Here is a 17,463-nt window from a genome sequence, read left to right as displayed (position 1 = left end):
CTTTGAAGAGTTTTATGGCTTCAGGTCTTACATTTAAGTCTTTAATCCATTTTGAGGTAATTTATGTGTATGATATAAGACAATAATCTAGTTTCATTCTCTTGAATGTAGCTGTCCAGTTTTCCTCACACCATTTATTTAAGAGACTCTCCTTATATATTCTTGGATCCTTTGTCATAAATTAATTTACAATATACATGTGGGTTTATTTCTGTGTTCTCTACTCCATTCCATTGATCTATGCATCTGTCTTCATGGCAATACAATACTGTTTAATTACTATAGCTTTGTAATATAGCATGAAATCAGGGAGCATGATACCTATAGCTTTGCTCTTCTTCCTCAAGATTGCTTTGACTAATTAAGGTCTTTTACAGTTCCATACAAGTCTTAGGATTGTTTGTTCTATTTCTGTGAAAAATTGCCATTAGAATTTTGATAAGATTTGTGTTGAATCTGTAGATGGCTTTGGGTAGTATGGGCATTTTAATAATATTAATTTTTCCAATCAATGAGCATAGGGTATCTTTCCATTTATTTGTGTCTTCTTCAATTTCTTTCAATAATGTCATTTAGTTTTCAATATATATGTCTTTCACTTCCTTGGTTAAAATAATTCTGAGACATTTTAGGAGTGCCTGCGTGGCTCAGTTGGTTAAGCGTCTGACTCTTGATTTCGGCTCAGGTCACAATCTCAGGGGCCTGAGATTGAGCTCCACTAAAAGCTCTGTGCTGGGCATGAAGCCTTCTTGAGATTCCCTCTCTTCCTCTACTTCTGCCACCTACATCCCTACTCACACTCTTTCCCTCTCTTTAAAAAAAAAAAAAATTCTTCGGCATTTTATTCTTCTGAAATGAAATCTCAGGAACTGAATACCCAGAAATCATGTCACTTGGTTATGGGAATAAAGAAAATACAGGAGTGGCAGATATAATAGGAGAACAAACCAAATTTATCCTCTGGTATGTAATAGTATGTAATACATATGTAATGTATTAGTATGTAATAATAGTATTAATAGTCTGTGGTATGTCAAATAAACAAAAGAAATAAAAATCTGGACTTATTAAGAAGGTATTTAATTCAAACAAATTATGCTAAAAAGTGTAAAAGTGACTACTGTTACAGGGAAAATGCTCTGACTGTTAGATCCACAAGCATCTCATTCATTAGACAAAATGGTTTTCTCTTATACAGAGGAATAAACAAGGATACAAAGAACCAGACATATAGAAATGGGATGAAATTGTAGCATGGTCATACAGTTGATCAGAAAAAGTTTTATCTTGAGGCCATCCTATTTTCATTTCTTAAAGTTATTTTCATTTATTATTTTTATTTATTGATTTATTTTGAAAGGAAGAGAGAAAAAGTGGGGGAGAGGGACAGAGAGAGAGGAAGAAAATTTTAAGCAGGCTCCACACGGAGTATGTAGCCCAAAGGGGGCTCAATCTCACAACTCTGAGATCATGACCTGAGCCAAAATCAAGAGTTAAATGCCTAACCGACTGAGTCACCCAGGTACCCCAAGGCAATCCTATTTTCCAGAGAGGCTATATGATGGGTCAGGGTGAGAGTGGGTCAAAATTCAGAGGCCTGGGAAAAGGAGAGAATCTGAATCAAAGTTTGCTTAACGAGCGTTTTATTCCTATTGATCAGTGGAGACAAGTAGATAAGCTAATCATTGATGAGACAAGAAATAGGAATTTGAAGGGTCTGAACCTGGCCTTGTAATAAGTATACTTTGAACCTTATCAAAGTCCTACAAAAGAGTGGAAGATTTCTTAATCTTGAGTGTTTTCTAAATCGTATGGCTCCAATAAAGTTAAACATTGTTAGATATATTTTTATTCAATCAATTCCACATCTACATGCCAGAGAATGGTATTTTTGAAATGGTAGTGGTAGTCTTCAGGTTAATACTCTCAAATTGCAGATAATGAGACCGACACTTGCTGTTGTTATTGCCAACATGTAACTTGTTGATGATAGAGCTTTTATAACAAGTACATAGAGTATTTAGCACTGCCAGTGAAATATTAATTAGCCAGAGTATTTAAATTAGTGCAACTATTCTTCCCACTAAACATCACCTTGATGGCTTCTAGTTTCTAAAATATATGCTAAAAATATGCAACCAGGCATATTATTTTCAGTGATAGATATGGGTGAGTGAAACTGACAATTTTCAAAACATCTTCTGAGAATATAGACCAAAGAAAATGGTAAGTTGTTGTAAGAACAGCAAAAGCCATTACAATGTTGATGAAACATTGTGTAGGAAAATTGAAAGTGGATACGGGAGTATTTCACTTAAGTGTTTACCTTTTATATTCAAATTCTGTTACTAAAAATAAAGTCCTTTCACCTTAAGGCCTGAATGTATTCTCAAAAATAACAAAATTAATTTCAACAATAGCAAATCACAATTGGGTACAAAGAAACCCACATTCCTGCATAACCATGCCACTAAGAAAACATTAATTTTTTAATGATTGTCAAAATTTGGAAGCACAGAATAAATCATAAAGAGTAATGAGTGATACACAAATAATCCTGACTATAAATAATGTTTAAGGCCTTATCATGCCAAATGTAATACATATCCGATATATAGACCACAGCTTCAACTCTCAGTAAACAAAAGATCCAATCACATCCTTTTAATTCTTGAAGACCTCAAACATTTCTTCTGAAGATGAGAAAAAAAGGTTTAATAATCTTAAACTTTGTGTTATACATAATAATTCTGCAATACTGTTTCCTGGGTATAGCTTCAGGGGTAATACAGTATTTGATTTGAATAATAATATGCAGTTTTAGTTATGTTGTCATATACATTAGGAAAAAGAAGGAATTGCCTGGTAATTGAGTTTCAGTTATGCAGCAGTAATCACCTATGCATTACCTGTGCATTACCTCAAAACAAAGTTCACATGATAAATCCACAATTGACAGATGAAGAAATAGAGGTACAAAGAGGGAAAGTAACTTGCTTTAAGTCACTTTTGGGGAAAAAAATGCACCTTCAGTGGAAAACCTTATACTTGAGAGGACATCCTTCCAGGTTATCTGATATTGGCTTTTCATTGTCTTTGACGTACTATCCAGTGCTTTGTAAGTTGTAGGTAACTACTAGATGTTAAAGTCTTCTTGTCCTGTAAAGCAATAATTTTCTTCCTTCCTACCCTTTGGAGAAACCAGCTTTGCTTCTATTTACATAATCATTTTGATATTCCTGGTACACAAACACACACACACACTTACATAATGTATATATAATCTTCCCAGTTTCCTCATTAATAAGAAGAATAAAATCTGTAAGTTTTGTTCACTTTTATACTTGTATGACTGTTATAAGTGAAAAATAACTTTCTGAGCAAACCTAAATTTTGCACAATAGAATAGGGATTTGAAACTTGGATTATCTGGTTACAGTTTTTCTGGTACTCTATGGTACTTTTCTTCCTAAGAATCCTGAGGAGTTAGAGGAATAGTTACATATAGTGTATTCTCACTAAGCAGAAAGGAAACAGTCTAAGAACATTTTCTTGACAGAGTCAGAATGGTTGTTTAAACGGCATATTCAGCTCCAGATCTCTAGTATTTGGACTCCTTGTCGGTCTTTTTTCCCCCCCAAATAATTGTACTGGGATGATGTTTTTCTGTAAAGGGGGAAGTGGTCAAGACTTTGAAGTGGCACTGGAAAGTAAAGGAAGAAAGAGCAAGAAGACTTTCAAAGAGACAAAGCAATAGAAGAGAAGGAAGTATGATAAGCATCAGCCAGAGGATTGCAGGGCCAGGATGAAGAGATTTGATTTGATTTGATTAGCCAGCCCAGGACAGAAAGAAATCAATAGGGATGGTAAGCCCTTTAAAATCATGAATTGAGGGTAGCCCAGGTTCAGTCTGGGGCAGGGATCACTTTTCTCATACATGCTATTTTCAGCTAGATAGGTTTAGGGGAAAAAAAATCCTACTTGCCTACTTACCTACTACTAAAAACAAAAATAGTTTGGAATTAAAATAATAACAATAAAATAAAAACTCTGAAACTAGGACATTTATACATTTTAACTTTTACAAAACCTTGTATTGATAAGCTGATCCAAAAGAAATCTGGGGCCAGAAGAATGATTCAGCTGAATATTGATTAAATAAAGAAAGAAAATCAAGGTCAAGGATAATTAAGGAAAATTGAATTATAATGGTTTATTTCATTGCTGAGGAGAAAAGACTAGACAAAGCAGCTCTCACAAATCCTTATTTATTGATTTTGTTTCATTTGACCATTTGAAGAGCTAATTTGATACAGACTATTATTTCATCCTGTTAGTGCAAGTATCATAATGGTCAATTGAATCAAATATTCTAGATAAATGGTTGATAAATGCCTAGAAAAAAATGTTTGATCATTGAATATTGAAATTTTCCACACAATTAATTGTGTCTTTGTAAAAGGAAGATGAGCTTAGAAATGGAATTAGGCTATTTTGGATAATGGCTCTCCAACTATAAACCTGAACAGTCCCCAGGATAATTGTCAAATTAATTCCTTGATTTGATGCTTTCATATATATTATTCCTTCCTGGTGCATTTCAAAAACACCTATGTCTATAAAGTTTTATAACTTGTAAATGTTGTAAGATCAGCTTCTATAAGAATCAAAATATTAGAAATGTTTATTTAATTGGTTTTCATGCAATTTCCCTCAAAATGCAAAATGTCAGTGACAAAGGAAAGAAGTAGAAAAAAATCTAATTGTTGATGTTTTCTCTTTTTCTACCAATTTGTACTTAAGAATGTATTTTGGAGATAATTGCAGATTCCTGTGCATTTTATATCCACATGGAAGAAAGTATAATATGTTTTACATAAACATGAATTATCTATTAATTATCTATTAATGTGTTTTGGAATCTCTAGGTTGTTCTATATAATGCAAGGATTAAAAAATACATATAGTTTTTAGAAAAAAAGTCCCTTTGGCAAACTACATGTGCATGAAACTACATTTGCACGAAGCTTCTGGTGTATTTAATTTTCATTCACAAACATTTCATCTTAAGCATGAACTCACATGTTCAGCAGATATTTATTGAAGACTTACTATGTGTTAGGATCAATATTCTGGCTGTACCTCTAAATGATACGGTGGGGAACTAGTCCTACTCTCTGATTATAATTAGGATAATGGAAGATCTAGATATTAAATACAGAATTAGTTACCTATGTTTCATAATGCTATAAAAGAGAGAAGACAAGCATAATAAAACTGTAAGAGATGACTCTACCTGGTAGTTGTGATTAGAACAGTCCTACATTATTTGGAATCATTCAATTAAAAAAAAGAAAAATATTAATGTCAGATTATATGGCTATTCTTAGGTTAAATGTATTTTAGTTCCATTTCAAGTTTATGATGAGCTCCTTTTTTTTTTTAATTTATTTTTTATTGGTGTTCAATTTACTAACATACAGAATAACACCCAGTGCCCGTCACCCATTCACTCCCACCCCCCGCCCTCCTCCCCTTCTACCACCCCTAGTTCGTTTCCCAGAGTTAGGAGTCTTTACGTTCTGTCTCCCTTTCTGATATTTCCCACACATTTCTTCTCTCTTCCCTTATATTCCCTTTCACTATTATTTATATTCCCCAAATGAATGAGAACATATAATGTTTGTCCTTCTCCGACTGGCTTACTTCACTCAGCATAATACCCTCCAGTTCCATCCACGTTGAAGCAAATGGTGGGTATTTGTCATTTCTAATAGCTGAGTAATATTCCATTGTATACATAAACCACATCTTCTTTATAAAACCATTCATCTTTCGTTGGACACCGAGGCTCCTTCCACAGTTTGGCTATCGTGGCCATTGCTGCTAGAAACATCGGGGTGCAGGTGTCCCGGCGTTTCATTGCATTTGTATCTTTGGGGTAAATCCCCAACAGTGCAATTGCTGGGTCGTAGGGCAGGTCTATTTTTAACTGTTTGAGGAACCTCCACACAGTTTTCCAGAGTGGCTGCACCAGTTCACATTCCCACCAACAGTGTAAGAGGGTTCCCTTTTCTCCGCATCCTCTCCAACATTTGTTGTTTCCTGCCTTGTTAATTTGCCCCATTCTCACTGGTGTGAGGTGGTATCTCATTGTGGTTTTGATTTGTATTTCCCTGATGGCAAGTGATGCAGAACATTTTCTCATATGCATGTTGGCCATGTCTATGTCTTCCTCTGTGAGATTTCTGTTCATGTCTTTTGCCCATTTCATGATTGGATTGTTTGTTTCTTTGGTGTTGAGTTTAATAAGTTCTTTATAGATCTTGGAAACTAGCCCTTTATCTGATATGTCATTTGCAAATATCTTCTCCCATTCTGTAGGTTGTCTTTGAGTTTTGTTGACTGTATCCTTTGCTGTGCAAAAGCTTCTTATCTTGATGAAGTCCCAATAGTTCATTTTTGCTTTTGTTTCTTTTGCCTTCGTGGATGTATCTTGCAAGAAGTTACTGTGGCCGAGTTCAAAAAGGGTGTTGCCTGTGTTCTCCTCTAGGATTTTGATGGAATCTTGTCTCACATTTAGATCTTTCATCCATTTTGAGTTTATCTTTGTGTATGGTGAAAGAGAGTGGTCTAGTTTCATTCTTCTGCATGTGGATGTCCAATTTTCCCAGCACCATTTATTGAAGTGACTGTCTTTCTTCCAATGGATAGTCTTTCCTCCTTTATCGAATATTAGTTGCCCATAAAGTTCAGGGTCCACTTCTGGATTCTCTATTCTGTTCCACTGATCTATGTGTCTGTTTTTGTGCCAGTACCACACTGTCTTGATGACCACAGCTTTGTAGTACAACCTGAAATCTGGCATTGTGATGCCCCCAGATATGGTTTTCTTTTTTAAAATTCCCCTGGCTATTCGGGGTCTTTTCTGATTCCACACAAATGTTAAAATAATTTGTTCTAACTCTCTGAAGAAAGTCCATGGTATTTTGATAGGGATTGCATTAAACGTGTATATTACCCTGGGTAACATTGACATTTTCACAATATTAATTCTGCCAATCCATGAGCATGGAATATTTTTCCATCTCTTTGTGTCTTCCTCAATTTCTTTCAGAAGTGTTCAATAGTTTTGAGGGTATAGATCCTTTACATCTTTGGTGAGGTTTATTCCTAGGTATCTTATGCTTTTGGGTGCAATTGTAAATGGGATTGACTCCTTAATTTCTCTTTCTTCAGTCTCATTGTTAGTGTATAGAAATGCCACTGACTTCTGGGCATTGATTTTGTATCCTGCCACGCTACCGAATTGCTGTATGAGTTCTAGCAATCTTGGGGTGGAGACTTTTGGGTTTTCTATGTAGAGTATCATGTCATCAGCGAAGAGGGAGAGTTTGACTTCTTCTTTGCCAATTTGAATGCCTTTAATGTCTTTTTGTTGTCTGATTGCTGAGGCTAGGACTTCCAGTACTATGTTGAACAGCAGTGGTGAGAGTGGACATCCCTGTCTTGTTCCTGATCTTAGGGGAAAGGCTCCTAGTGCTTCCCCATTGAGAATGATATTTGCTGTGGGCTTTTCATAGATGGCTTTTAAGATGTCGAGGAATGTTCCCTCTATCCCTACACTCTGAAGAGTTTTGATCAGGAATGGATGCTGTATTTTGTCAAATGCTTTCTCTGCATCCAATGAGAGGATCATATGGTTCTTGGTTTTTCTCTTGCTGATATGATGAATCACATTGATTGTTTTACGGGTGTTGAACCAGCCTTGTGTCCCAGGGATAAATCCTACTTGGTCATGGTGAATAATTTTCTTAATGTACTGTTGGATCCTATTGGCCAGTATCTTGTTGAGAATTTTTGCATCCATGTTCATCAGGGATATTGGTCTGTAACTCTCCTTTTTGGTGGGGTCTTTGTCTGGCTTTGGAATTAAGGTGATGGTGGCTTCATAGAACGAATTTGGAAGTACTCCATCTCTTTCTATCTTTCCAAACAGCTTTAGGAGAATAGGTATGATTTCTTCTTTAAACGTTTGATAAAATTCCCCTGGGAAGCCATCTGGCCCTGGACTCTTGTGTCTTGGGAGGTTTTTGATGACTGCTTCAATTTCCTCCCTGGTTATTGGCCTGTTCAGGTTTTCTATTTCTTCCTGTTCCAGTATTGGTAGTTTGTGGCTTTCCAGGAATGCGTCCATTTCTTCTAGATTGCCTAATTTATTGGCATATAGCTGTTCATAATATGTTTTTAAAATCGTTTGTATTTCCTTGGTGTTGGTAGTGATCTCTCCTTTCTCATTCATGATTTTATTAATTTGAGTCTTCTCTCTCTTCTTTTTAATAAGGCTGGCTAATGGTTTATCTATCTTATTAATTCTTTCAAAGAACCAACTCCTGGTTCTGTTGATCTGTTCCACAGTTCCTCTGATCTCGATTTCGTTGAGTGCTGCTCGAATCTTTATTAACTCCCTTCTTCTCTTGGGTGTAGGATCTATTTGCTGTTTTTTCTCTAGCTCCTTTATGTGTAAGGTTAGCTTTTGTATTTGAGTTCTTTCCAGTTTTTGAATGGATGCTTGTATTGCGATGTATTTCCCCCTTAGGACTGCTTTTGCTGCATCCCAAAGATTTTGAATGGTTGTATCTTCATTCTCATTAGTTTCCATGAATCTTTTTAATTCTTCCTTAATTTCCTGGTTGACCCTTTTATCTTTTAGCAGGATGGTCCTTAACCTCCACGTGTTTGAGGTCCTTCCAAACTTCTTGTTGTGATTTAGTTCTAATTTCAAGGCATTATGGTCCGAGAATATGCAGGGGACAATCCCAATCTTTTGGTATCGGTTCAGACCCGATTTGTGTCCCAATATGTGGTCTATTCTGGAGAAAGTTCCATGTGCACTTGAGAAGAATGTGTATTCAGTTGAGTTTGGATGTAAAGTTCTGTAGATATCTGTGAAATCCATCTGGTCCAGTGTATCATTTAAAGCTCTCGTTTCTTTGGAGATGTTGTGCTTAGAAGACCTATCGAGTATAGAAAGAGATAGATTGAAGTCACCAAGTATAAGTGTATTATTATCTAAGTATTTCTTCACTTTGGTTAATAATTGATTTATATATTTGGCAGCTCCCACATTCGGAGCATATATATTGAGGATTGTTAAGTCCTCTTGTTGAATAGATCCTTTAAGTATGATATAGTGTCCTTCTTCATCTCTCACTACAGTCTTTGGGGTAAATTTTAGTTTATCTGATATAAGGATGGCTACCCCTGCTTTCTTTTGAGGACCATTCGAATGGTAAATGGTTCTCCAACCTTTTATTTTCAGGCTGTAGGTGTCCTTCTGTCTAAAATGAGTCTCTTGTAGACAGCAAATAGATGGGTCCTGCTTTTTTATCCAGTCTGAAACCCTGCGCCTTTTGATGGGGTCATTAAGCCCGTTCACATTCAGAGTTACTATTGAGAGATATGAGTTTAGTGTCATCATGATATCTATTCAGTCTTTGTTTTTGTGGACTGTTCCACTGAACTTCTTCTTAAAGGGGAATTTTAAGAGGCCCCCTTAAAATTTCTTGCAGAGCTGGTTTGGAGGTCACATATTCTTTTAGTTGCTGCCTGTCTTGGAAGCTCTTTATCTCTCCTTCCATTTTGAATGAGAGCCTTGCTGGATAAAGTATTCTTGGTTGCATGTTCTTCTCATTTAGGACCCTGAATATATCCTGCCAGCCCTTTCTGGCCTGCCAGGTCTCTGTGGAGAGGTCTGCTGTTACCCTAATACTCCTCCCCATAAAAGTCAGGGATTTCTTGTCTCTTGCTGCTTTAAGGATCTTCTCCTTATCTTTGGAATTTGCAAGCTTCACAATTAAATGTCGAGGTGTTGAACGGTTTTTATTGATTTTAGGGGGGGATCTCTCTATTTCCTGGATCTGAATGCCTGTTTCCCTTCCCAGATTAGGAAAGTTTTCAGCTAGAATTTGTTCAAATACATATTCTGGCCCTCTGTCCCTTTCGGCGCCCTCGGGAACCCCAATTAAACGTAGGTTTTTCTTCCTCAGGCTGTCGTTTATTTCCCTTAATCTATCTTCATGGTCTTTTAATTGTTTGTCTCTTTTTTCCTCAGTTTCCCTCTTTGCTATCAACTTGTCTTCTAGGTCACTCACTCGTTCTTCCACCTCGTTAACCCTCGTCGTTAGGACTTCTAGTTTGGATTGCATCTCATTCAATTGATTTTTAATTTCTGCCTGATTAGCTCTAAATTCTGCAGTCATGAAGTCTCTTGAGTCCTTTATACTTTTTTCTAGAGCCACCAGTAGCTGTATAATAGTGCTTCTGAATTGGCTTTCTGACATTGAATTGTAATCCAGATTTTGTAACTCTGTGGGAGAGAGGACTGTTTCTGATTCTTTCTTTTGAGGTGAGGTTTTCCTTCTAGTCATTTTGCTCAGTGCAGAGTGGCCAAAAGCAAGTTGTATTGGGAAAAAGAGAAAAAGAGAGGAGAGAAAGAAGGAAAGAAAAGAGAAAGAGAAAAAAAAAGGGAAGAAAAAGAAAAAAAAAAAAAACGAAAAAAAAAAAAAAAGAAGAAAAAGAGAAAGAAAAAGAAAGGAGAAAAAAAGGGGGTGGGGGAAGGAAACAAATCAAAAAGCAAAACAAAACAAAAACAAAAACAAAAACAAACAAACAAAAAAAGAACCACCGGGGAGTATCTTCTGATTCTGTGTACTTTAAGTCCCTTGGCTTCTCCTGGAAGTTGTCCGTCTAGCTGGTGTTCTGGGGGAGGGGCCTGTTGTGCTGATTCTCAGGTGTTAGCAGTTGGGGGAGCTGCTGTGCCCCTGCCTGGTGCAGGGCTCAGTGGGGGTTGTTTACCCCGTGAGGCCGCAGGAGGAACAGCCCCAGTGGCGGGGCAGCTCTGGAAACCTGGATTCAGCTCCGGCAGGAACTCCGTCTGCAGGGCCTGGAGGCTCCGGGGCGGGGCCGCTGATGTGCTCAGCTGGGGCAGGAGCGTCCTCGCTGTCCTGGGCCCTCCCGGCCTCTGCCTGTCCCGGGGGAGGCGGGATCCTGGGCTGCGTCCCGGCGCCCTGTGCTCCGGGGCCTGCGCTGGTGGATTCGCGCTCCCGGGCCGCGCAGCCCCCTCCGCGGAGCCGCCGCCCGAGCCCCTCCGAGATGCTCCTGGAACCGCGCAGCCCCCTCCGCACGGAGCCTCTTCCTCTGCCCGAGCCCCTCCGAGCTGCTCCCGGGGCCGCGCAGCCCCCTCCGCGGAGCCGCCGCCCGAGCCCCTTCAGCTGCTCCGGGTCCCGCCGGGTCCCGCCGTGCGCGCTGCAGCCCTTAGGGAGCTCGGCGCACTCTCCTGGGCGCGCAGTTGCTGTTACTGTCCCCGGGAGCCCGAGGGCATCCTCGCCCTCCTGGGTCCTGCTCCAACTCCCCGCGAGCCCCTTTCCGCCCGGAAAGGTCGGTGCAGCTCCTGCTCCTCCGGGACGGGGCTCTCCTGTCCTGGGGACACTCGCCCCGGCCTCAGCCCGGCTCCTCGCGGGGCCCCTCCCCCTTGGAGGCCTTTGTGTCTTTATTTCTTTTTCCCCGTCTTCCTACCTTGATAGAAGCGCGAACTCTTCTCACTGTTGCATTCCAGCTGGTCTCTCTTTAAATCTCAGGCCGAATTCATAGATTTTCAGGATAATTTGAAGGTTTTCTAGGTAGTTTGGTGGAGACAGGTGATTTGGAGACCCTGCTCTTCCGCCATCTTGCTCCTCCCCCCCCCATGATGAGCTCCTTATCTAAAAAATAAAAATATGGATCTGAACTGAAACATATGAAAATAGCTCTGGTCACAAACCTTTTCTGATATTGTCATTTGAAGGAATATATAGGAAGAGTTATTTACACAGTTTTGATAGGTGATAATAAAACTAAAATGCTTCACAAGCTAACAAAACCAGAGTAAAACAAACAAAAAGCAAAATTATTGTCTAAGTAATTCATTAACACTTAGAAGCATAACTTAAACATCTCACAAGTCTGGGAAAAGAAGTGTCCTATGTGGGAATTCATTTTGAAGATATATTTCCTAAAACTTTAAGGTCTTCGCATAAGGTAAACCCCATACGTCATATTATACAACAAAATATATCACACATGGATCAATAATGTAAATGTAAAGTATAAAATTGTATACTACTTACATAAAAATTTTAGTCAATTTTTCCAACACTGTGGTGAAAAATAATTTCATTTGCATACTTCGGTCAGAAAAGTCAAACTTAAAGATAGTTCAGATACAGAAGACATTAAATATCTGTATGACACACTATTAAATTAGAAAAATCAAGTGAAAACTTTGTTACACATGTGAGAGATGAAAACTAAGCGTTCTTACTATGTAATTAGCCTTCAACAATAAACAAGCCCATGAATAAGACAAAGGGCAAGAGAGAAAAAAATGATATAACTCGTCCACACACGGAAGATTTGTCAACTCCAAATGAACATTTAAAATGACATTCAGTATTTTGATTAATAAAATGAATACGAATGAATATGAATGAAAATGATAAGCTATCTTTCTATAAATATTTTTTACCTGCACCATGCCAAATTCTGCTTTTCTGTTTTGAAACTTGTTTCTGCAAATATGTGTTTCATTATCTTATCCAGGGAAGAAGTTAAAAAAATAAATATATTAGACAGTAACTGTGTGTGTGTGTGTGTGTGTGTGTGTGTGTGTCTATGGAAAGGGGTGAAGTAAGGCACATTTACTTCAAGTATGATAATTAGAAAAATCATTCATCAGGAGATAACATTTGAAATGAAACTTGAAAGATGAGAAGTCTAGGGGCACCTGAGCAGTATAGTCAGTTAAGCAACTGACTCTTGGTTTCGGCTTAGGTCATGATCTCAGAGTCCTGAGATCAAGCCCCATGTCAGACTCTGTGCTGTGTGCAGTCTGCTTAACATTCTCTTCTCTCTCTGAGCCTCCCAAGTCCCTGCACATGCATTCCCTCTCTCTCTAAAATAGTAGTGATGTAGGTCTTAACACCAAACACATGATAACAGCATGCACAGTCTTCTCTACCAGATCCATTATTGCATAAGATCTAATCTCATTAACAAATTCCTTATTTATTACTGGTAGTTGTTCTTCTTCTCTGACCACTCTTCAATACAGAAGCTTTTAACCAATTTGGAAAAGAAGAACAAAACATGGTGAAAGATGAGGGTAGATAAGTGAGTAGTGTTAAAAAACAAAAAAAAAAGATTTCCTTTTTTTGTCTGCTCCCATTTTCTCATTGAATTATGAGGCAAGGCCTTGAGCTTGACCTCAACAAATAGTGAGAAGATGGGATTTATCAGAATGGGGAGCATACTAACTAGAGAAATACTAAGATATGTGAATCACTGCTGAGAGGCTGGATTGCATGATTTTCCACTAGCATTTTCAGTTACCAAAGAGTCACTGACTAGAAATTGATAACAGAACTTTCAGTCTCAGTTTAGCAAATACTGAAGGGATTTGTAATAATATAAATGAGGGTTTCAAATATTGGTACTAATTTTTACTTTGAATTAGTATAACTTTCCTAAGGGACATTACATAATGATATATACTAATAACTGATTTTATAATTTATATTGTCTTAAGAAAGACTCATCTGATCAGGGAAATAGTAGGTTATTGGTTTTTGTAGTTTTAGTTTACAAAAACCGTTTGTACTGGAAGAATCCGTTGAGCTATCTAATGACAAAACATCATAATGGCAGTTTATGGAATTTTAGGTGAGCAGCTGAGGATTTAAATTTTCATACATAAATTTCACAGCATGATATAATAACAAACTGAAAAACAAAATATGCATGTGGATTTTATGCAGATAAACTTTATCTCCACAGTGTTTATGATTGTGTGGTGAGGAACTCTATGTTAATAAGCAGAATTACATTTTTTTGTGTGATCAAAATATGAATATTTTTATTTTAAAGTCAAAGGCTACTAACACCAAGGAACAAGAGTGTAGAGTCAATTTTCAATTTTATCCATGCTTTTCCATAATAAACGTGTATTTCTTTTACAATCAGGAAAAAAAATCAACACTCTCTATCCTGTCTCATTTTCCCCATTGAGGGCAAAGACTTTTTTTATATATAAATTTATTTTTTGAGTTCTTTCCAGTTTTTGAATGGATGCTTGTATTGCGATGTATTTCCCCCTTAGGACTGCTTTTGCTGCATCCCAAAGATTTTGGAAGGTTGTATCTTCATTCTCATTAGTTTCCATGAATCTTTTTAATTCTTCCTTAATTTCCTGGTTGACCCTTTCATCTTTTAGCAGGATGGTCCTTAACCTCCACGTGTTTGAGGTCCTTCCAAACTCCTTGTTGTGATTTAGTTCTAATTTCAAGGCATTATGGTCTGAGAATATGCAGGGGACGATCCCAATCTTTTGGTATCGGTTCAGACCGGATTTGTGACCCAATATGTGGTATGGCCACCATAGCCAAACTGTGGAAGGAGCCTCGGTGTCCAACGAAAGATGAATGGATAAAGAAGATGTGGTTTATGTATACAATGGAATATTACTCAGCTATTAGAAATGACAAATACCCACCATTTGCTTCAACGTGGATGGAACTGGAGGGTATCATGCTGAGTGAAGTAAGTCAGTCGGAGAAGGACAAACATTATATGTTCTCATTCATTTGGGGAATATAAATAATAGTGAAAGGGAATATAAGGGAAGGGAGAAGAAATGTGTGGGAAATATCAGAAAGGGAGACAGAACGTAAAGACTCCTAACTCTGGGAAACGAACTAGGGGTGGTAGAAGGGGAGGAGGACGGGGGTGGGAGTGAATGGGTGACGGGCACTGGGGGTTATTCTGTATGTTAGTAAATTGAACACCAATAAAAAAAATGAAAAAATAAAAATAAAAATAAATTTATTTTTTATTGGTGTTCAATTTGCCAACATATAGAATAACATCCAGTACTCATCCCATCAAGTGCCCCCCTCAGTGCCCATCATCCAGTCACCCCCACCCCCCGCCCACCTACCCTTCCACCACCCCTTGTTCGTTTCCCAGAGTTAGGAGTCTCTCATGTTCTGTTTCCCTTTCTGATATTTCCCACTCCTTTTTTCTCCTTTCCCCTTTATTCCCTTACACTATTTTTTATATTCCCCAAATGAATGAAACCATAAAATGTTTGTCCTTCTCCGATTGACTTACTTCACTCAGCATAATACCCTCCAGGTCCATCCACGTCGAAGCAAATGGTATTTGTCGTTTCTGATGGCTGAGTAATATTCCATGTATACATAGACCACAGCTTCTTTATCCATTCATCTTTCGATGGACACCGAGGCTCCTTCCACAGTTTGGCTATTGTGGACATTGCTGCTAGAAACATCGGGGTGCAGGTGTCCCGGCGTTTCATTGCATCTGTATCTTGGGGTAAATTACATTTTGAAAATATATGGAGACATCTTTTACTTTTATACTTAGGCTTGTGATCTCCACTTATTTTCATATAAGATTTTGTGGAACAGTTATATTCTCTTCTATTGCCCTTATAAACATTTCTTCTAGGGGACAAAAATATGTTTATTCCAAATTCTTTTACAATTAATCTCCGCTAAACATGTACCTTAGATAAGTCCATCCTCAATTTGAAAGTAATAATACATAATTAGGTACACAATAAAAGTTACTATAAAATTCCCAAAAATCTCATTTAAGCCCTCTGCTAACATAATTATTTTAATTATATGATTCAAAAACACATTTATAGACAAGTATACAGATGTTTATTAATTTAAACGTCAAAGGAATGAGATACTGTATGAATTTGTGCTTATTGATCAAACATTATGATCAAGGCACTTTTGATCTATAGTTTCAAAGACATAAAATTCCCCAAAAAGAAGATAATTTTTCAGGTTCCTACACTGGTTATGTTGGGCATAGGTCTGTACTTCAAGAGTTAAATAATTTTTTACCTTAAACACTCTAATTTTCATAGATTTTCTTGTCAAACAAATATAAAACACTTTGTTTTCTTCCTGCACATGCTATCCTTTGATTTGGGCAGTGGCAGCATTAGGAAAGCCACCAGGATCAGTTTTCTTAGGAACAAAACAAATAATTCAAGGAAATTTATTTATTTATTTATTTATTTTTTAATTCAAGGAAATTTAATGGAAAAAAAAATACCCAAACTTATCAATGGTTATTTTGGGCAATAAGTATCACTATGAACTTTTACTATGGGTCTTTTACTTGTCTTACATGCTTTTTAAAAAGCATCAAAGTACGGAAAAATAAATTATATCACAATAAGCACCTATGTACTTGCAGTCCAGGATTTCAAGCACTTTACACTGTCATTTCAGATATTTTAATTTTAATTGTCATTGATTGGTTGTTTTGTCAACAAGCTAATTTTATTACGTATGAGAGTAGATCCAAGAGGGAAGATGACAAATAAATTTAAATTTACATGAAATAAAGGATTGTCTGACAAAGGCAAAATAGTGTATCTTTATTTCCAAAGAGAATAAAGTGTGCCAAGTGGAGTCAAGAAGTCTGGCGGGTTTGGAGAAGAGTGAGAAGTTGAGTGTATTAGAGAAAAGCCTTGCCTGTCAGAAAGTGGCTCAGAATCTGAGCCCTGCCAGAATGTTGTGAGGTTAAGATTCTAAGAATAGATTCCAAGCTAGGATTTTATCCTTAGGCAAGTAGAAAACAAACAGAGGGGATTAAACTTCATGCTAGTCAAATTAGGAAAAAAGCTAGATTAATGGAATAATAGTGTAGGGTGAAGATTGTTATAGAAGGTGAATGGATAGCTTCAGCTTGCATAGAATATTGTTTTAATTAATCAATGTCACTTGAGATTTCACCGGAACATGAAAAGTGCAAAGCTAGTGTTTTTTGAATTTTTAAATTGCTCTTTCTTTTATTAATATTTTAGCAAATTCAAATTTTCTAGTAAAAAAGTTCTTTTTGAAACTTCCATTTTTTTTTCTAGTTTTCAAAGATATGATGACTTTATTGTTCTTACCAGAAGACATTCTAATTTCTTATGAGCTATGTATCTGAGCTAATGTCAGGGATCTTTCAAAGACAGTTTGACTATAGAAACATTTTAAAACTATTTGATAGACTTTTCTGAAGTGATGTAGATTTTTTTCGTTGTTATATTTTATTGGCCATTCATCTTCTCTGTGAAATACCACTGATGTCTTTTATGTACTTTTCTAATAGATCTTAAAGATTTCTTTATATATTCTGGCCACAAATCTCTTGTAATTTCTATGTGGAAACTTTTTTCCTGTCCTTTTTTTCAACTTTTACAAATACTTTGTGGTATCTTTTGCCTTTTGGTGAAATTAAAATTTAATTTTAATGCAATTATATTCATTAAGTTTTTCTTGTTCAATTATAATCTCTGTATATTGTTTAATAAATCTTTCATATCCAGAACTTGCC

This window comes from Canis lupus, chromosome 12, assembly GCF_048164855.1.
Source record: "Canis lupus baileyi chromosome 12, mCanLup2.hap1, whole genome shotgun sequence".
Lineage (NCBI taxonomy): Eukaryota > Metazoa > Chordata > Mammalia > Carnivora > Canidae > Canis > Canis lupus.
Note: the sequence above shows the minus strand (reverse complement) of the source record.